Here is a 22,221-nt window from a genome sequence, read left to right as displayed (position 1 = left end):
TGACTATGAAGTATTTGAAGACAAAGAGCACTCTAAAAATGTAAGCATAGAGGAAAGTCAAGAGAATATTAAGGATATATCTTGTAAAGTATTTGTATCTACATTGACTCCCACAACATCTCAGTCTCCATTAGGAACAAAGTGGAGAAAATACAAAAACAAGAACATAATGGCACCATTGCCTTCGATATCTCCCTTGGGAACTCTTTTTACTTCAGTGGGATCTTATTGTGATCCAACCAATACTATAAGTATTTTTCAATAGAAAATTTAGTTACACAAGTTGTTTCTATGCCAACACTAAATCAACTACTTACCAACATAGATCCATTTTAAAAAGATGAGCCGAGAGGGATCCAGTTTCTTGAAGTCCATTTTTTTTTATGAGATGATATTATTTATTTTTAAATTTTTTATTTTGGTGGAGATGAGCAAATTTTCAATTTTGATGAAAGATAGATAAAACTACATATCACACTGAGGCTATAGAATGACCCTCTAGACTCAACTTTAAAAAAAAAATAAAAAATGAAAAAGACCGTTGTTAGTCGTGTAACATTAGCGGATAGCAGCCAGAGATGGCTGTCCTCACTGTTGGTTTAACAAACTGAGTTTGATAGGTTTTTCCACCTTTTGAAAAAAAAGAAAAGAAAAGAAGTCCTGTAAAAAAGGGTTAAATAATGGATACAACACTTGTACAACGTATGGAAAAGCTTCTAAAAGCTCAAGTAGATACCTTATGGGAATAAAAGGGGAAGAAAATGCAAAATGCGAGAGATCCCAACGACAACTGTCAGTTATGTTGACCAGCACTTTAAATAAAGAATTGCTTGCTGCTTTGGAGCACCTTTTGAAAAAGGAGATTGGAAATTTGGGTCTAGGTGTGTCACGCATTAGTTTTTTATTGGCACAAACATCACTATTTCATACCTCACCTCGGAAAATAAAAACTTAAATGAACCGATCCCCAAAGTTGACCAAATTCTGTGAACATTGGCAGCGTTGACAATCCTTTTAAAAGTTTGAAAACTCGAGAATAGCATATATTTAATACAGTTGGGCATAGAAACAATGTTTATACTTCCTGTAATTCTTGAAACCATTGACGGTCCACATTATTCATTGCCCAGATCAACAAGTTGCGATGAGCTAAATCAATCGATATTTAATGGAAAGAGGGGCGGCGCAAAATGGTTTTACCAAACCGACTATTGACAAATCAGTGACAGCTTACTTCCAGAAACCACCAACAACCCTTCTGGCAAATCAGTTTCCCATTTTCTTAAATCGCTCATAGTTTCGCACATGGATATGACAGAAACGGGGCCCACATTCTTTCTTTCAACTCTAACTTTGTATTATAATTTTTTTTTGGGAAAAACTCCATCATTCAAACAAATAATAGATCATGTATTGAACCTTTACAGCGGGGTTTTATTTTATAAGGGATGGGGTTATTTAAAAAAAAGAATATCATATATATTAAGTATATCGTATAAATTTCATTTAAAATTTGTAATCTTTATTATTATAAACTACAAAGTAGTTTATCAACTGTTTAACAAAAAAATCAGTTTTTTATGACTCATAAAACATAGTTGATCTTGGGGTAATAAAAATATGATCGGAATATTTTTGAGGGGTTCGAAGACACAGAAATGGGGAGACTGTAATGTAAAGATTCCTGAAATACTAATAAAGTAAAACCAAATTGATTCCGGATCTTGTGATGGATTGCAGTGTAGTGTTTCTTTTATTTTTCTGTTCTTTTCATCTTTAAATATTATTTAATTGAGATAAATGTATAATGCAGCGAGTTTTTTTTTTAAATACATATTTATTTGTGAAAATATTTGTGTTTTCTTTAGAGGAAGCTTTAGTGGGCGCTCTATTTCCTCTCACTATCATCTCCTTTGTTTTTACTATTTCATTGGCCATTGCCATCTAGGTGTAAACGTTGGATTCTTTTTTGGCCCAATGTGACAACTTTGTTCTAAATTATTTCTTTTTCCATTTATAAATTTTAGAGTTTGCATTTACTTAAGTAAAGTCTGGTTTGGTTGAATGAGTTCGTTATGCTCAATAGTGTTATGTCTGCAAACAATCATATTATTAAAATCTTTATCAAGTTTTGTGGATGTCTTGGGCACTGACCTCCTACAACTAGAGGTTGTGATACCCTATATAGTTTCTTTGTTGTGAAATGATTCTTAGTAAAAATAGACAAAGATGTAAAGGGACACACACATTAACATAAATATTTTATCGTAGAAATCCAAACCCGAAAACTGGAAATATCTTTTTAAATATAATTTCTTTTATAATATTGCAATATAATAGGTGTATCCTTTCACATCCATAAATTACCATTCCACTTACCCCATATTAGAATACAACATAGTTCATTAACAAAATTTACAAAATATGGGGATTTTTTTTTATTTTTTTTTTTAAATCTAAATTTTGTAAGGGAAGTGTGTAGTTAGGCCTCTACATGCTATTAACTACCACACTCCCTGCCCCAAATACACCCAATGAAATGTATAGTGCACCGAGATATTTGTGTAAATAATTATCGATCAATTCTATTTCTCTTAGAATTCAATTACATTAAATCATCAATATGATTTTGTAAACTTTTGAAGTGTATGCAAAGTATATATATACAGTTTAGTTTCTAATATTTCAATAAAATAATACTTTACAAGGTTGGTTATTGTTTGGCTATAGAAACATAGTTTAGCTACAAAAAGTATATTAATTTCAATTTAAAAAAATAAATGCAAATAAGGCACAATAATTGCATATTTTTGTAATTGGGTTCAACAAATACTCAATTAGTTAACAATTCTTATGTGTAGTCTTATTATGCATTGCAATCACATAAATTTTAAGTTACAACAAATAAATTAACTGACATAAATTGAATCCACACACCTTAAATAAATAAATACTTAACATATGTAACAACCCTCGTAACAATTCCATGTAATAAAAGTTAGTAAAGGAAAAATAATAACCAGGGTTGATGGGACACTTATTCCAAGTTGAATATTGGGCAAGACATCCTAGTGTGGGTGTTAATTTGGTTATTAATGGCTAAGGAAATTGGCGAAGACAATGGCTCAGGCTTGGAAAGACAAAATTGAATTTTTGGTACATTTATTTATGAAAATAATGGAAATTAGGAGAACAAGGTGGTGAAAGGTCACAAGTTGCATGTGAGGAGGAAAATGAAGGAAAATAATAGAAAATGAAGAAAATAGAGGCATCATTCATAAAAAGGCTTCTAAGGATCAGTTGGTAACATTTCTCAGTTCACTTTTGGAGCGCTTTCATTATTCTCTCTCTCTCTCTCATACTCTTCGATACTTAGAATTTTTCTTGGAACACTTTTGGAGGGTGTGGCATACATGTATTTTTGGAGAAAAAAGGAAAAAGAAGAGTAGGAAAGCACAAGAGGACATCGGGATCAACAACTACAATGGGTTTTGATTGCAAGTACCGAGTTGCATGTATGTTTTCCTCACTAGTTTTGGCATGCATGGCATATGCATGTGGTTTGTTGGTTATGATCTTTCATTGACATGGAGGATAGCCAAGATTGACAGTGGATTTCCTAGCCCTTCCATTTCCTTAATAGCATGGATATTGTGGGTTTATTTCATTATTTTGATTTGGTTGGTTCTCATGTTTCCCTAGCTTGGGTTGAGTTACTAGTTCCTAGAGCTATGGTTGGACAAATGCTCTGGAGCCCTGTAACAGCTTGGGTTGAGTTGTTAGTCCTGGAGCCTTGGTTGGAGAAATGCTCTAGAGTCCTTGGTGGGTTATGTTACTAGTCTTCGAGCCTTGGTTGGACAAACGCTCTGGAGCCTGGTAAAAGTTGTGTGTTGAGTTACTAGTCTTGGAACCTTGGTTGGAACAAATGCTCTGGAGCTCTGGAAGGCTTGGATAAAGACCAATCTAATGATGGTTTTTTAATGTCCTACTATGAGGAGGAATCACTATTTCACTGGTTGAGGTGGTTGGCCTCTGGAAGCCCTGGATAGTTTTAATTGATGTGTTTTATGAGATCCCACATTCATGCTTGGAATATGGAACGAGGTTGAATGACTGAACAGGGATTTGGCTCAGCCATTCTATGGTCAAGTGGAATGTGGAAGTCGCATCCTTGGTTTGGATTTTGCATCATCAATATGAGGTTATTTATCCTTTTATTTCTATGAGTATTATACTAGTTTATATATGGATCATATGGTTGTGATTTCATTAGTATTTTTGTTGCTATAATGCTGGTTATGTGTGTGCTTTATGACAATAGTTATGTATGACTCTCATTATGTTTTTCTTGTAAATTATCGATGAAATGACAGTTAATGTGTTGAGTCATCAATGCCTCTTAGTGATTTTTAGCTAAGTATGATACCCCTATTCCCAAATCTGTTACTTACACATGTAGATTACATATTCGTCATATGTTTGACAAAATGTCTGTCATGGCTACTAGGGGTTCAGTTAAGGTCTTAGTCAAGTAATTGCGTTTGTATTGTCATTTCCATGTTATGTTACTGTTATGAAGGTGTCATTCCATTCTGGGCATTGACCTGGGCCTTGGGCCTGAAAAAGTGGCTCAAATCCCAAGGACGTTAGCACACCACTCAGAAAAATAATCCCTAGATGCCGGCATGCTTATAGCATGGGAGCGTCAAGAGCATGGGATCATCTAAGGGTCAAGCGGTCCAAAATCACAGTGGGACCGAAGGGCTGGTTAGAATAAAGGTTGGGATGGTTCTCGAGGTTCTGAATGCTGATGTTCAAGGTTTGTATGATGTGTTTTTGTCGATTTTTCTTCCTTAACGTGACTTAGGAGGTCGAATCATATCATAGTGGCCTCTTGTCACATGTGTACCCCGGCTAGCCTGTTGCTTGGGTAGATGTGGGAGGAGGGGGTTACAGAGTGGTATCAAAGCATGGTTCACGCCTCAGACTAGATGGGTTGGGTGTGTTGCTCATCCATTCATGTCAGTTGCATTTGTTTCTCTTATGCTTATATTCCATGTGTTTGTTTCATTTTCATGGTGTTGATCCTGGTTGTAATGATGTCGCCATGTTGAATTTTATGTTTTTATTGTGGAGTGCATCAACATGAGCATATGACTCATTCCCTGTTGTTATATGTTGTTTACATGTATCAATTTTGTATGCTTGGTTTCATTCTTGTATGCTTAGTTACATTCTTGTATGCTCGGTTACATGTATCATTCTTGTAAGCTTGATTTCAAGTATTGTTTATTTATGTTGGATTATATGTGTTTATGCATGTGTGTCGTTGATTACAAATTTCTTATGCATGTTAAGGTTTTCATGTGGAAAAGTGTACGGTTTTGTAATGGTGGTTGTCATGCATGAGGTCATGGTATGCATTGTTAATAAGGTCATGCATTAATGATTGGACCCTAGTTAGAATGATGGTTGCATGGTTATATGCTTATGCGTTATGTTTCTATATGTTGTCATGATTATGTTATACATGTATCACGCTGATTTATTGATCTTCCAAACAAGGTATCCTCCCCGAGCTATAATAAGGTACGTTGGTTTATTGTGATGTGGTTTAGCTGACATGATATGCCTTGCATGAAGAATATTAAATGGCTATCAAGATATTAGACTACAAATACTCTCCCTATGAATCAAATGAGGATTATGGGTTGGGAATTCTTCCAATTTGGCAGATACACTAAGAAGCTTAAAGGAAGAAATAAGGAGTTGTAAGGAAGATAATGATAGAATCATACAAGCACAGGAGTAGTTATCAGAGGTAAATGCAATGATACTTCAAAGTGTTTCAGATTTGTAGTGACAAGGACCACATCAGATCAGCCATGAGTAGGAGGAAAAAACTAATGGGTCATACGGGAATAGGTTGCATGGTGGTCATATGTCATATTGAGATGACACAATGAGAGATGGAATATTGTTGGACACTTCAGATAGGAGAGGTGACAAACACATGTACCATTCTAGTCCATTCTAGTTATGGTTCTGAAAGGTATGATGATCGATATCATTACCATCCATACAGGAGGAGTGATAAGAGATACTTTCTAGATGAGTTTAAGAAAGAAAAGCCACCAATATTTGAAGGAGAGGTGAAGAAATTGAAGGATGCAGAGGCATGGTTGCTTGGTATGAGGAAGTTCCCTAAGTTGCATGACTATTCAGAGAACATGAAAGCCAAAGTAGGTACACTCAGTCTCAAAGGTGTTAGGGTCCTATAATTTATAGGATCTCAAGGTGATTGAGTATTTTATCTCAGAAATATCATATTGTAAATAATTGTCAATTTGCAAATGATTTCCAAATAAAAGAAAAAAAATTAAAAGAGGCTATACATAGAAAAAAGAGGAAAACAAAAAGAAACCATTGAAAAAAAGAATAAAAGACTGAAACCAATCAAAAGAAAGTAAAACAAAAAGAAAATAATACTTAAAGTGTTGCAAATATAAATTCCACTACTAATAGATAATTTTCTTCATGATTACTGAATAAAGGTTGTGTGCAATGTGTTCAAAAATGCCACAAAGACTAGTTATTTGTTTAATCATATAGTATAATCATGGTTAAACATGTTGTGAATTTCTGTAAATTAGATTAGAGAATAAAGATTTCCAAACAGTTTAATCTTGGTAAATCAATAGTTAGGTAGAAAATGGCATTGATTCAATCGTTTAATCTGAGTCAATAAGAGAAATAAGGGATAGGATTAAGTAGTTTTTCATTTTTCATAAAAGAAAATAGTATGGGTTTTCTAGTCTAAATGCACCCGTTTACAAGAATAAAAATGTTCGTTTAATGGGTAGGCATAAATAGTTAGTTTTATAAATATACTTATGTGCCCTTTACCCTAAGTTTTAGTGATTATGTGAATTCAGGCACAATGGGATAAAGTGTTTTTTACATGTTTTATATTCAAAGCTTTATCCTAAGTTCAAAAGCAAGAAATCAAAGGTGCATATGGAAAAATATTGTTTTGTCATTTATGGTTAAAAAGGGGCCACACTCAAATCTTCGGGATTCACCAATATCAATGATCAATGGCCCTCCCCCCTCTCCATCCTACCTTTATTGTCGGGGTGGTGAGGAGGGGGGTCCAAAAAGGTAGTTTTTCCCACTGGGCCCCATCCATACGTAGCGCCTTCTCCTCATTTCACACCCCCCCTGCCAATACCACTTACCGCCTTCTATCCCCTTCGAAAATCATCTTCCCCTCATCCACTTTACTGTGTCCCTACCCTAACACCTCTGCCACTCATGTCACGCCATGTTTCGTAGTCATTGCCCAATTAAATTCTTTCCTGACAGAATTACCATTGGGCATTCAATTTGCCTTCCTGGGTAACCATTCGATTTCAACGGTCCTGCGCCAAACCTCCAACAGAAATTTCATTTTTTCCTTTAAAATCTTTGGAACCATCCTCTTTCTCCCTTTCACATGCCTACATAAGCCTCCAATATCATCAAATTCTTGAATTCAGAGACTAAATATGAACTTGAATAGTTAGGAATTAGTGATAGGACTGCCACCATCTTGGAAGTCAAGAAAGTTATGACTAAAAGAAATCTCATTGATCAATTAGAAGAGAGATGTGAAACACTAGAGTTGGGAGTGAACAAGTTTTCCAACAAGATTGAAGCATTAATTTAGAAAGGATTTCCCATCATATATGTGATTAATGATAAGCTGATTACTCAAGAAGATTATGTTCTAAAGATGGACGAAGTGGCCAGAAGCAACATGAAATTCAGTGGTATGAAAGGCAACATGACAGCATGAGCATTCCCAAAGGCTATGGCAAATGACTTCTATATCCAAAATGAGATAAAGCATGTCTTTAAAGTAAAGCCAACATTTGCAAGATATACTGACGTTGATGAGATTTATCGAAGGGTAATTAAGTTAACCATTCTAGATGAAAAAATGTGGGAGGAACTATGTGATTTATTGGATTAGAAGTAATTTAGATGTAGCTAGCACATTATCCAGCACAACAGCCAACACATGAACACAACATAGTTTCAGGCCGATTCACCAACTGAATCCACCAAAATAGAGCCACCCCTTCATGAAGTTGGCTACCTCACCTATCTTTCTGCTAAATATCAATTTTATTGTTTAGGATTATTCTAATAATAAACTGTCAGTTGAAGACAATGATTTTATAATTATTTTGTAATTTTTTTTATAAATACTTCACAGTTTGAAGTATTAAGGGTTCATTGTTGAATATAATTTTCCTCTGCGAATTGTAATTTCAAAGTTGCTGGAAGCATCAATAATACAAGGACATTCTTCACAGGATTCATGTGGTGTACGAATTGGTGATGTTTTTCTTTTGTTTATGTGTTTAATCATTTTCTCTTTTCTCCGTTATTTTTGGAAATCTTAATTACATAACAGAAAATGTGAAGAATAGGATATGTTATTAAGAGTAGCCTATTCCAGCTGTTAGTAAATTATATGTTTTCTATTGAAGTCAAATTAAGGAATTCTTCATTGCTCCTTAATTTCTACTGAATCTTACATTTCTACTGTCTCATAATCCATTTAAAATTCTGAAAGATCCAACTAGTGCAACCTAGCTTTCCCTGTGAAACTCCTTCAAAGTTTGATGTAGATCCAGTTAATCTTTAGAATCCATAGCGCAAAGGCATTATAGCAATTTAATCAACCAAAAAATTTCACATAAAACATAGCTAAATTTTACAAAGAGATCCCTCTCTGAAGCTGGCAGGGATAGATCCCAGCTTCCAAAGTGGTTTTGATGTTGTTCTATGTGTTTACTCCCTTAACCTCAACAATACAAAATGACAACAAAAGGTAAAGTAGACATTTGGGGGGAAGATGTGAAGAATATCAGGGGTATACATGAGGAAGACTTGACTTGGAGTGAGTTTGAGCAATTATTCAAGACGAAGTATCTATCAGAGAGATACTTTGATGATAGGGGAAAAGAATTCTATGAGATAAATATGGGATATCTACCTACCGATCTCACACCCCAGATCTCGGCTACTGAAACTCGATTTCCTCGTTAGGAACTCGATTTCCATCTATGGCTTCCTCTTCCACTGCATTATCTTTATGTGGGTCAACATCTAGCTCTCTCTAGACATCGCTCTGCCCTTTCTCTACCTCGTACTCTCTAGCCTAGGAAAAATTCCTTCTTCTGGATACTCACTGCTCCTCATTGAAAGAAAGATGCTCTATCAAAATTTCCTCCTAAGAACTTCTCACTTCAAAAATTTGATCTCTTGATCTCTCGGTGTGTTTTCCAAATGACCCTCAAGCTCCCTTAAATAATCTAGAACACCAATCACAACCATGAAATGAGAAATAACACAAACGCAAACAATATTTTTCTATGGGAATGCAATATGTTAAAAAACCCTTATTCTTGCTTGCATTAATCTGATGAATAGAGATGTATTACAATTTCATGCTCAATCTGAGCTCAACCTACAAGTGAATAGGCTATCTCTCTTTTCACTGAGAAGCTCTAACCCATGCTTAGTCAATTTATGCCTCTACTTGAGCCCCTATTTCCTTGCGCAATTCCTAGGAAATTAAGCCCCTATTATTTAGGAAATTCCTCCAAAATTCTTTTGCAATTCCCAAGGTTGATCATCCACCTGCATGCAACACATGTACATTCAAGACTAGTGTACAATTGTTACACTGCCTTAGAATATCCACCATAGCTGGGGAACTCAAATTCTCTACATGCACTAGTTATTTTGGGTTGATTAATTAGTTAACTGTATGATCAGTGAGTTATATTGTTTTCCCACTGCATAATTGATCTTCCTCTAGTTCCTCCAACAATTAGAATTAATTTAGTTGAACACAATTGGATATAACTGAACTAGATCACTAAAAATTAGTAATGACACATGCTTAACTGAAATCCAACTCCTATAAATTGAATTTAATGATCTAACTGGGTGACAAGAGCCATGTCAAACAAGTTAACTGCATCCAAGTTGTCTAGTGATGTGGAAATTCAAATTTTCTCAATTTGACTAAGGAAAAATCAAATTGAGACTTTCTTGCTGCATTTTTGAACACTCCCTCTGAGTTGGAAAGGGATTATAAACCATCCCTATCCTGCACCTATGGAACTTAAAATTCCCTCTTGACAAAGCCTTTGTGAAAATGTCAACATCTTGTTCCTCTGTCAGAATGTATTGTAGCAACTTTATCCACCTATGGAAACAATCTCATAAATGTTGATACCAAATATCTATATGCTTGGACCAATCATGAAATACAAGATTATGTTGTTATTGTGGAGTGCATCGACATGACTTTATGACTCGTTGCGTGTTGTTATATGTCTTTTACATGTATCAATTTTGTATGCTTGGTTTCATTCTTGTACGCTTGGTTACATTCTTGTATGCTCGGTTATAAGTATCATTCTTGTAAGCTTGGTTTCAAGTATTGTTTGTTTATGCTTGATTATATGTGTTTATGCATGTGTGTTTTTGATTACGCATTTCTTATGCATGTTAAGGTTTTCATGTGGAAAAGTTTACGGTGTTGTAATGGTGGTTGTCATGCATGAGGTCATGGTATGCGTTGTTAATAAGGTCATGCATTGATGATTGGACCCTAGCTAGAATGATGGTTGTATGGTTATATGCTTATGCGTTATGTTTCTATATGTTGTCATGATTATGTTATACATGTATCACGCTGATTTGTTGATATTCCAAACAAGGTATCCTCCCCGAGCTATAATAAGGTACATTGGTTTATTGTGATGTGGTTTAGCTGACATGATATGCCTTGCAGGGAGAATATTAGATGTCTAGCAAGATGCTAGACTACAAATACTCTCCCTATGAATCAAATGAGCAATATGGGTTGGGAGTTCTTCCGATTTGGTAGATACACTGAGAAGCCTAAAGGAAGAAATAATGAGTTGTAAGGCAGATAATGACAGAATCATACATGCACAGGAGTAGTTATCATAGGTAAATGCAATGATACCTCAAAGTTTTTCAGATTTGTAGTGACAGGGACCACTTTAGATCAGCCATGAGCAGGAGGAAAAAACTAAACAGGAGGAAAAAACTAAGTGGTCCTATGGAAATAGGTTGCATGGTGGTTATAGATCATATTGAGATGGCATAGTGAGAGATGGAATATTGTTGGACACTTCGGATAGGAGAGGTGACAAACACATGTACCATTCTAGTTCTGGTTCTGAAAGGCATGATTATCGACATTGTTATCATCCATACAAGAGGAGTGATAAGAGATACTTTCTAGATGATTTTAAGAAAGAAAAGCCACCAATATTTGAAGGAGAGGTGAAGAAATTGAAGGATGCATTGGCATGGTTGCTTGGTATGAGGAAGTTCTCTAGGTTGCATGACTATTCAGAGAACATGAAAGCCAAAGTAGCTACATTCAATCTCAAAGGTGTTAGGGTCCTATACTTGCTAGGATCTCAGACTTAGATCATATTCCTTTAGTTGATAGGGATTATAGGTTCAGTGAAACACAACGCAACTATGAATTTTTAGAGCTCTACTATTGGTTGGAGGACAAACATGCTGATAAAATGGATGAAATTGGACTCTGGGAGTCCAATATTCCTCATTATATTTTCCCTCTGACCTTCAATGTCCCTGAATTCACCAGGAAATGCCAAGCCTACTATGTTCCCAGTCAAAAAGCCATTATGACCCCATCTTGTGAGATCTCGTTTACAATTACTGCCCAATCTACAAACTAGATGATGCTAGCTGCCCTTGTGGAAAACAACTCCCCATTTTCCTTATAATCCCTCACGCAACTCTATCAGAAGCTTGATTTTGCTACAAGAGCCAAGATTTTTGAGATCTTCTTACCAGAAAATTCCCAATTACCAAAGAAGAACCCTCCATACCATTCCTCAATCTTCCCTGATCAAGCTAAATAGATTATAACCATAATTTCATACATTTTGGGTTATTATTCTGATCAGTGGGTAGATAAACCCATTCTAGGCTTCCTTTCCATCTATTCCACAAATAAAAAACCATCCATTTTGTTTAATTTCAGTCAATTCTTGGTTGATAACATCCATGAGAAGTTTCTGAAATTTCTAACAGAACAGGTGCTTAATTACACTTCAATTTTAATTTATATGTTTCTTTATTATTAAGCAGACAAGTTCAGTTTTACTATGCAGAAGCTAGACAAAGAGGGAAATTAGCAACGTGTGATATTTTGGACTTCTCTAGTAATGAAAGAGAAGCAATAATTCTCATACAAATAGTTCATTGAAGAGTTTTTTCACCCAGCTATGAACATCCTAAACAACTCAGCACAACCTAGAATCGGTGAAGACATCAAAAAGGTTTTGCATTTGACAGATCAAGCCAAGACTGGAGATTGGTATTTATACCAAAATTATACAGAAATCAGAGTTTATGGATGTGAATTAGCACCATATAAACTCCAAAAATACCTCCCCATGAGGATTTTTTCCCTGGAATACATCAAACAAATGTTAAATCCAGATGACATTCACTTTATGGTGGTGAAGAGGAAGTCCCAATTTCACATAAAGACACAGGTGGGCCCTTTCATATGCAATACCAGGTCAGCAGGAGAAGAGGTGAACAAAATTCTTAAAGAGATGGAATTTAGCTTGAGTTTTACATGGTCTTATGACCCTTGGGGTATCAATTCCAAGTTGAGAGTAGAAAGAAAAACTACTCCATATATCCATACCTCAAGGCCAAAGATAGAAAAGTATGCAAATCAATCAGAGTGGGCAGAGAATACATTGAAAGAAGCTAAAGAAAAACTATTTTCTACTTCAAATTTACAAACTCCTACTCCTTTGGAGAGAACAAGTAAAATAAAAAGAGAGGAGGGTTCATCATAAACAATAGGTAGTGAGGCCAAAGATCTCAGAATCAGTTACAAGAAAAGAGAAAAGATCGCTCCTAGGCTAGATGCAGAAAAGGAAATAGAAGACCAAGCTGCCATCATAATTGGAGATTCACCACCTTCAAGTAGCAAGTTTGTTGCATCTCCTACTAGACCTTTGACTTCAAATGGTCAAAGGGAAAAAAGCTATCTTCTCATGATGTCCAAGGAGAAAAGGAAAAGAGTGTTTTTGACAGGTACTGAGAGATCAAACTTAAGAATCAAAATCTTAAGAATTGTACCTAGAATCAGTTTTGGAAGCAGACTTCCAGTGTACAAAGAAGATTATTATCAATTTTTGACACAGAGAAAGGAAAGATGCAGATGGCCTTCCTTGAGGCTCAAATTCCACATCCTAAAACACCAACACATTACAAGAGTATATCATTTGAATTCAACACCAAATATATCCATCCCATGAATCAAATGGAGATGCGTAAACTAACTGGTGATATGATTTCCTCTACCTTAACTAATACTACCATGTCATTGTCTAAGCTTTAGGTTTCATATGCAAACATTCAGTCCCAATTGAAAATGGAAAAGGTGTCTTCTTTAGTAAAGGAAAATATGATCAAATATTTGGAAGATTTGGTAGTCAAGATAGGATATGATACTAAGGATATAAATGTTGCAGAGGATATCATCAAGAAGAAAAATCTAGAGATTGCATCATTGAGAAAGCAGCTGAAATTGCCAGCCACTGAGGATCCCTTGACTAAACACATTGAAGAAAATGAAACACAAAAGGCTGATATGATGAAGCTAATCATAGAGTAGAGTATTTAGATTAGACAGATGGAGGCAGAAATGGAGAAAATGATCAAAGAGAAAGAACAGAGTCAAAGGATGGCCTTAGTCCCCCTAGATTCCATACCCATCACTCTACTCTTAGCTACAAGAACAACAGTTGCAACAACTTCTTCAACTCAAACTACAAGCGTTGAACAGGTGAGAAAGACACTAGAAAATATGTCAATCCAGTCACAAGAAATTAAGACATTGCAAGGGCAACTCAAAGCTCTAGAAGAACAGAAGGCCAAAAATGAAGTTTCTCGTCTAGCTGAAGTGCAGAAGTCACAAAGGATGCTAGAGAGGTTACCTAAGGTGGAGAAGGATACATCAATTGGTCAGACCTTGGCCCATGCGAAGGAAAAAAATTGGATGGGTATTCTGGATTCCATGAATGAGATTTGGTCATGCATCCAAATCATTTTTGAACAGAAATAACTAATACAAAAGGCCATTGAAACCATTGTTCAAGTAAGGGAAAAGCTGGGAGACATGCCTACAGAAGCCTCCAATATCATCAAATTCCTTAATTCAAAGACTAAATATGAACTTGAAGAGTTAGGAATTAGTGACAGGACTGCCACCATCTTGGAAGTCAAGAAAGTTATGACTAAAAGAAATCTCATTGATCAATTAGAAGAGAGATGTGAAACACAAGAGCTGGGAGTGAACAAGTTTTCCAACTTGATTGAAGCATTAATTTAGAAAGGATTTCCCAGCATATATGTGATTAATGATAAGTTGATTACTCAAGAAGATTATGTTCTAAAGATGAATGAAGTGGCTAGAAGCAACATCAAATTCAGTGGTATAAAAGGCAGCATGATAGCAAGAGCATTCCCGAAGACTATGGGAAATGACTTTTATATCCAAAATGAGGTAAAACATGTCTTCAAAGTAAAGCCAACATCTGCAAAATATAATGAGGTTGATGAGATTCACTGGAGTGTAATTAAGTTAACAATTCCATATGAAAAAATGTGGGAGGAACTATGTGATTTACTGGATTAGAAGTAATTCAGATGAAGCCATCACATTAGCCATCACAATAGCCATCACATCAGCACAGCATAGTTTCATGCTAATTCAACAATTGAATCCACCAAAATAGAGCCACCTCTTCATGAAGTTGTCTACCTCACCTATCTTTCTGCTAAAGATCAACTTTATTGTTTAGGATTATTCTAATAATAAACTGTTAGTTGAAGACAACGATTTTATAATTATTTGTAAATATTTTTATAAATACTTCATAGTTTGAAGTATTAATTTGATTGTTGAATATAATTTTCCTCTACGGTTTTTAATTTCAAAGTTTTTAGAAGCATTAATAATACAAGGACATTCTTCATAGGATTCAGGTGGTGTACGAATTGGTGATGTTTTTCTTCTGTTTGTGTGTTTAATCATTTTATCTTTTCTCTCTTATTTATGGAAATCTTAATTACATAATAGAAAATGTGATGGATAGGATATGTTATTCAAAGCATCCTATTCTGGTTGTTAGTAAATTATATGTTTTCTGTTGAAGTCAAATTAAGGAATTCTTCATTGCTCCTTAATTTCTACTGAATCTTACATTTCTGTTGTCTCATAATTGATTTAAAATTATGAAAGATCCAACTAGTGCAACCTAGCTTGCCCTGTGAAACTCCTTCAAAGTTTGATGTAGATCCAGTTAATCTTTAGAATCCATACCCCAAAGGAATTATAGCAATTTAATCAACCAAACAATCCAATCAAAACAACTAGTATAGTAAGAACTAGCCTAAAATTCACATAAAACATAGCTATTTACTGAGAGATCCCTCTCTGAAGCTAGCAGGGATAGATCCCAGTTTCCAAAGTGGTTTTGATGTTGTCCTATATGTTTACTCCCTTAACCTAAACATTACAGAACGACAACAAAAGGTAAAGTAGACATTTGGTCGAAAGATGTGAAGAATGTCAAGGGTATACATGAGGAAGACTTGACTTGGAGTGAGTTTGAGAAATTATACAAGAGGAAGTATCTATCAGACAGATACTTTGATGACAGGGCAAAAGAATTCTATGAGATAAATATGGGATCTCTACCTACCAATCTCACACCCTGGATCTCGGCTACTGAAACTTGATTTCCTCGGTAGGAACTTGATTTCCATCTAAGGCTTCCGTTGCCATTGTGTCAGCTTTGTGTGGGTCAACATCTACCTCTCTCTATACGTCGTTCTGCCCTTTCTCTGCTTCATACTCTCCAGCCTAGGAAAAATTCCTTCTTCCGGATACTCACTGCTCCTCACTGCAAGAAATATGCTCGATCAGAATTTCCTCCTAAAAACTTATCACTTCAAAAATTCGATAGCTTGATCTCTTGGTGTGCTTTCCAAATGACCCTCAAGCTCCCTTAAATAATCTAGAACACCAATCACAACCATGAAATGAGAAATAACACAAATGCAAACAATATTTTTCTAGGGGAATTCAATATGTTAAAAACCCCTTATTCTTGCTGCATTAATCTGATGAATAGAGATGTATTACAATTTTGTGCTCAATCTGAGCTCAACCTACAAGTGTATAACATATCTCTCTTCTCACTCAGAATTTCTAACCCTTTCTTAGTCAATTTATGCCTCTTCTTGAGCCCCTTTTTCCTTGCACAATTCCTAGGAAATTAAGCCCCTATTATTTATGAAATGCCTCCAAAATGCTTGCACAATTCCCAATGTTTATCATCTACCTGCATGTAACACATGTACACTCAAGACTAGTGTACAATTGATGTTACAGTGCCTTGGAATATCCACCATAGCTGGGGAACTCAAATTCTCTACATGCACTAGTTATTTTGGGTTGGTTAATTAGTTAATTGTATGATCATTGAGTTATATTGCTTTCCCACTGCATAATTGATCTTCCTCTAGTTCCTCCAACAATTAGAATTAGTTTAGTTGAACTTAGTTGGATATAAATAAACTAGATCACTAGAAATTAGTAATCACACATGCTTAACTGAACACCAACTCCTATAACTCGAATTTAATGATCTAACTGGGTGACAAGAGCCATGTCAAACAAGTTAACTGCATCCAAGTTGTCTAGTGATGTGGAAATTCAAATTTTCTCAATTTGCCTAAGGAAAAATCAAATTGAGACTTTCTTGCTGCATTTTTGAACACTCCCTCTCAGTCAAAAAGGGATTATGAACCACCCCTATCCTGCACCTATGGAACTTAAACTTCCCTCTTAACAAAGCCTTTGTGAAAATGTCAACATCTTGTTCCTCTGTCAGAATGTATTGTAGCAACTTTATCCACCTATGGAAATAGTCTCATAAATGGTGATACCAGATATCTATATGCTTGGACCGATCATGAAATACATGATTATTAAAGAACTTGATGAAACTCAGATTATCACAATAGATCATAGTTGGATCCATCATATGAACAAATAGTCCCACAAGTATCTTTCTCATCTAGATCACCTCACATGTTGATTGACTTAAAACCATGTATTCTACTTCTACCGAGCTGAGTGCCACCGATATTTGCTTCATGTTGTACTAGGAAACCGCTGTGGACCCAATAATGAAAATTCAACATGATGTACTATTTTGGTCATATGGACTCCCTACCCAATTTGCATCTGTGAAGCCACACAACTTCACTCCCTCTATCCGTGTGTACCATTATCCAAACTGGGTAGTGCCCCTGAGGTAACGTAAAACATGCTTAATTGCCTTCCAAAATAACTTGGATATCATAACCATAGCTTGAATCAACTAGTTAACTGCATAGCACATATCTGGCCATGTGTTCACAAGATACATCAATGAATCCACTAGCTATCAATAAATGGTAGAATATCCACTTATTCACCTGAAGTGGCATCCTCCTTCCTCCATTTGGTAACTACAGGTGTCTCCATGGGTTTACAACTCTCCATGCAGAGTATTTGTAGTATCTCATTTGCATACTTTCCGTGAGATACAGACAACTCTCCATCGCCTTGCCATACTTCCAACCTTAGGAAGTAGTGAATGAAACCCATGTCCTTCATTTCAAATTCCCTTGCAAGGTCCTCCTTGCAATGTTTGATTAGCCGCTCATCACCACTCAAAATGAAATAATCAAAATATAAGACAATAATAAACATTTTACCTTATACCAAGATATGATAGAGGCTTGTATTCGCTTCACTTTTGGTGAAGCCTAAACCAGTGAGATAGTTTTCGATCCTGGTGTCTCCAGCACATGGTGCTTGTTTGAGACCATACACTACTCACTTGATTCTGCACACATGAGACTATGGGTCAAATGTGTCAAAACCTTTTGGTTGCTCAATGTACTCCTCCTCCTCAATAACCCCATTCATAAATGTTGTTTTTACATCCATATGGTGGAACTTCCATCTCATCTATGTAGCGAGTGCAAGAATTCCTCTAATGGATGAATACCTTGCTAGAGGAGCAAAGGTCAACTCATAGTCAATTCCCTCAACTTGGGAATATTCTTTGGCCCCAAATTTGGCCTTATAATTCTATATGTTTCCATCTACTACATGCTTTACCTTGAATATCCATCTAGAACCCACAACTAATTTCTCTGCTGGTCTTGGGACCACTTCCCAAACACTATTATATTCAATGGATTCATACTCTTCCACCATTATATCAACCCATATAGGTTTCTCTACTTCTTCCTCGAAAGAGGATGTCTTAGTCTATACAATCTTAGTCACTAGAGCCATGTAGGTAATGTGTCGTTCATGTGACCTCTTCTTCCTGCACAAATTTAAAGGACATCCCACATACCCCCTCACATATTGCACAATTCTATCACCTTTTGTGGTTCTTTTCCTTCCTTCTCTGGATGGTTATGCTTGAGTGTATGTCTCCAATCGTTTCTCCTCAATTTGTAGCTACTCTAGAACTTCCTGAGGCTCCTCCTTTGCAGCTAAAATCTCCTCCTCTCGTGGGATCTAAAGCTCCCTCTCAAGAGAGACATCACTTTCTCGTCATCCAACTTTGAATCTATTTGCACAGCTCCCATTCTAACGGAAGGTAAGTACACATGGTAGTTGTGAGGAGTTTCAGTGTAACCCACAAATACCCCCAACTCTGCTTCTGGATCAAGCTTCTTCCTTTATTCTTGGAGACATGGAAATAAATGGAGGCTCCAAAAATTCTGAAGTGCGACACATCCAAATTTTTCTTTGAGAAAGCCTCCTTTGGTGTAATCATACCAAGAATATAATGAGGACTCTCGTTCTACAAATAGATTGTTGTGTTGCATGTCTTTTCCTACAAGTACAATCATATACCTTGGTCATGCAACATAGCCCTCATAACTCCCATAATGCTACATTTTTTTGTCTCAACTACCCCATTTTGCTGTGTGTCGTGGGATGTTGTAAAATCTCTTTGAATGCCTTCATTCGCATAGAAATTCTTGAATTCATTTGAAACGTACTCACCTCCATTATCGCTCCTGAGAGCATTCACCTTCTTGCTAGTTTCTTTGTCAAATAGTGCCTTGAATTCTATGAACTTGGAGAATGTCGCATCTTTCCTCCGCATGAAGTAGATCCAACACTTCCTTGAGAAGTCAACAATAAAAATGACAAAATATTTGTGTCTGGTAGTGGAGGCTATCAAGAAAGGTCTATAGACATCAGAGTGGATCCTTTCCAAGATTGCATGTGCTTTGCTGTCCCAATCACGGAATGTAGATTTTGCGTACTTCCCTAAGGTACAACCTTTGAAAACATTTTGTTGCTCAAGTGTTCCTTTAGGGATTCTAGTGCTTATTTGTTTCATAATATTCAAGGCACCATGATGCAAATGGAAAAGTCTTTTGTGCCAAATTTCACTGACATTGCAGCCCTGCAATTTCTCCACCTTACCACTTAATGCATCGTAGTCTTCCACATCTAGCTTATACACGTTCTTCATATGAACCTATATCTACTTCACCTATGTCGTTGCTATGCATCTTACGAATTCTCTCCCTTTGTTGAAGATCGAATCATAACCACAGTCTTCCAACGCTGCTACAAAGATGAGATTTTTCTTTAGGCCTAGAATGAACATGACATCTTTGAGTTGTAGAGGGGATCTCGACTCCCTCTAAAAGGTGATTGTACCAATCCCAGTCTCGTTGTACCTTCCTTTGTCCCCCATCTCAATCTTCATCTGGAGATATTTCTCCACTAGGTCACTTAAAAACTCTCTTACACCCTATCATGTGGAATGATGCAATTGAGTCCAAGTACCACATGCTCCCCATTGTGAAAATTCCATAACCAAAATTCCTAATGCAACAAACTAATGTTACTTCTCCTACTTTTTAATTCATACAAGTTATATGCCTTGTGTTATGGAAAATATCGAAGTATATACTACTGTAACCTTAACTTAATCAAATTATATGCAGAAACAAGAGACTGAGCAAGAAAGAAAATACAACATAATTGACAGATTATTTTTTGAAAAATGTCCCTAGAAAAACCCAATGCGAGAAAACTGGTGTAATAGTTCTGAGGGTTTTATTAGTATGCAAGAGAAAATCTGAGTACAATCCTTGGATGCTCAACTAGCAATTCAATACATAGAGAAAATGGATAAAATGAATGTTGAAATGATCTCGCCCTATCACCGGGAGAATATGAGTCTGATCACAGTGAACTGGAGCCTCTGCGTACCCTTTGCGTATCTTATGTGCATAAATGCGTTACTTCCATGTAATTCTTGCATCACCCCTACTGGGTATCGCGTTACTCCTTCTTTGGACCCTATATTGGCTAGGAAATCCAAATCTCTACCTACTGATCTCATACCCCAGATCCCGGCTACTGAAACTCGATTTCCTCGGTAGGAACTCGGTTTCTCTCTAAGGCTTGCTTGCCACAACATCAGCTCTACATGGGTCAATGGCTATCTCTCTCTAGATGGCATTCTTCCCTTTCTCTACCTCATACTCTCCAGCCTAGGAAAAATTCCTTCTTCTAGATACTCACTGCTCCTCACTGCAAGAAATATCCTTGATCAGAATTTCCTCCTGAGAACTTCTCACTTCAAAAATTCGATCTCTTGATCTCTTGGTGTGTTTTCCAAATGACCCTCAAGGTCCCTTAAATAATATTCTCGTTGACATTCAACGACCCAGATTAAAAGATAATCAATGGCTAAGATCATTTTATCTTTATCCTTGTCCTCTTCTAGAAGTTACACCCACAATTAGATTAGTACCCATTAATATTTTTAATTTCCTAAGTTTAGACTTAGGGGCCGATTAAAAAATATTAATTATTTAATAAAATTGTTTCTTGGTGGAATTTCCAAAAATGCTTTATGGGTTATTTGGGATACATGTTCCAAAGCCTCCCTGCAAAATTTGAGGCCTAGAGATCATCTGATGGTACCCCAAATCAACACTCCCTCTTAGCGAGGAATGTGCTCTAGCAATATATGTTGCTGCATACTGCTCTAACTCCGAAGCATCATCCTCTGTGTTGTTGATGTCTGACATGATGTCCACCAAATACTGCATAAATGTTGCATCTGTACTGCTACTGACTAGGCCACTATCAACACTGCTTCTATTGTAACTCCCTCTAAAATTCTTCCTCTGCACAGCTACTGGTGCTGTCACTTCCAACTACCTCTGCATTGCAAACTGTTTTTTATACTTCATCAACAATGGAAAAAACATCCCAAATTACTGAACTAACTGTATTCAGTATGATACCATGTGAATGTTGTAGTCTGACTGCTGCTATTCTCTACACTAACCCTTTGAATCTACAACGTTGTTGCTAACCTCTGCTTTGTGCCATCTACACTGCTGCCAACTCTGCTTTGTGTTGTTTAGTCTCTGGCACTCCTAGTCACTGCAAATGTCTCTTCATGACTCCTCATCACCATATGAAACTAGACCATCATGCTACCTCTGATCTAGGCTCTCGTAGCAAGGAATTGATCCAAGAGGTGGGTTCCTCAAGGATCCTGCCCATTTGCAACTCTTTCAAACTACAACTCCAAATCATCCCACCTCCCTCATGGAGATGTGGCTTCCATATTTGCCAAAAAATTTCAAATTTATCCCTCTCTCCTCTGTGTAGTAGTGGACTGGGCTACGCACTCCCTTCTGGAGCTTGTAGATCTTCCCCTCTCCACTACTGCTCAACTAATGAGAATTCAGACTCCTTGGCTAGAAGTCCTCTAAGGAAGAATTCCCTCATTATGTTTCTCTTCTTTCTTCTGACGATTTTCTACCCAGCAAACTGCTTGCAGAAAAATCTATGTCCCACCACCTCTCCTTACGCTGAGGCTTCAACACTTCTCCTTCTGCCCTGGAAAAAAATCAAACTGGGAGTCCTCTCTGTCGACTCACTCGGAGAGAGACTACCTTGAAATTTCACCCCTCCGTTAACAACTGCGCAAACCCTCTGGG

This window comes from Pinus tabuliformis, chromosome 5_1 (genome assembly GCF_031772625.1).
Source record: "Pinus tabuliformis cultivar Carrire ecotype Pingquan chromosome 5_1, CPIR1, whole genome shotgun sequence".
Taxonomy (NCBI): Eukaryota; Viridiplantae; Streptophyta; class Pinopsida; order Pinales; family Pinaceae; genus Pinus; species Pinus tabuliformis.
Note: the sequence above shows the minus strand (reverse complement) of the source record.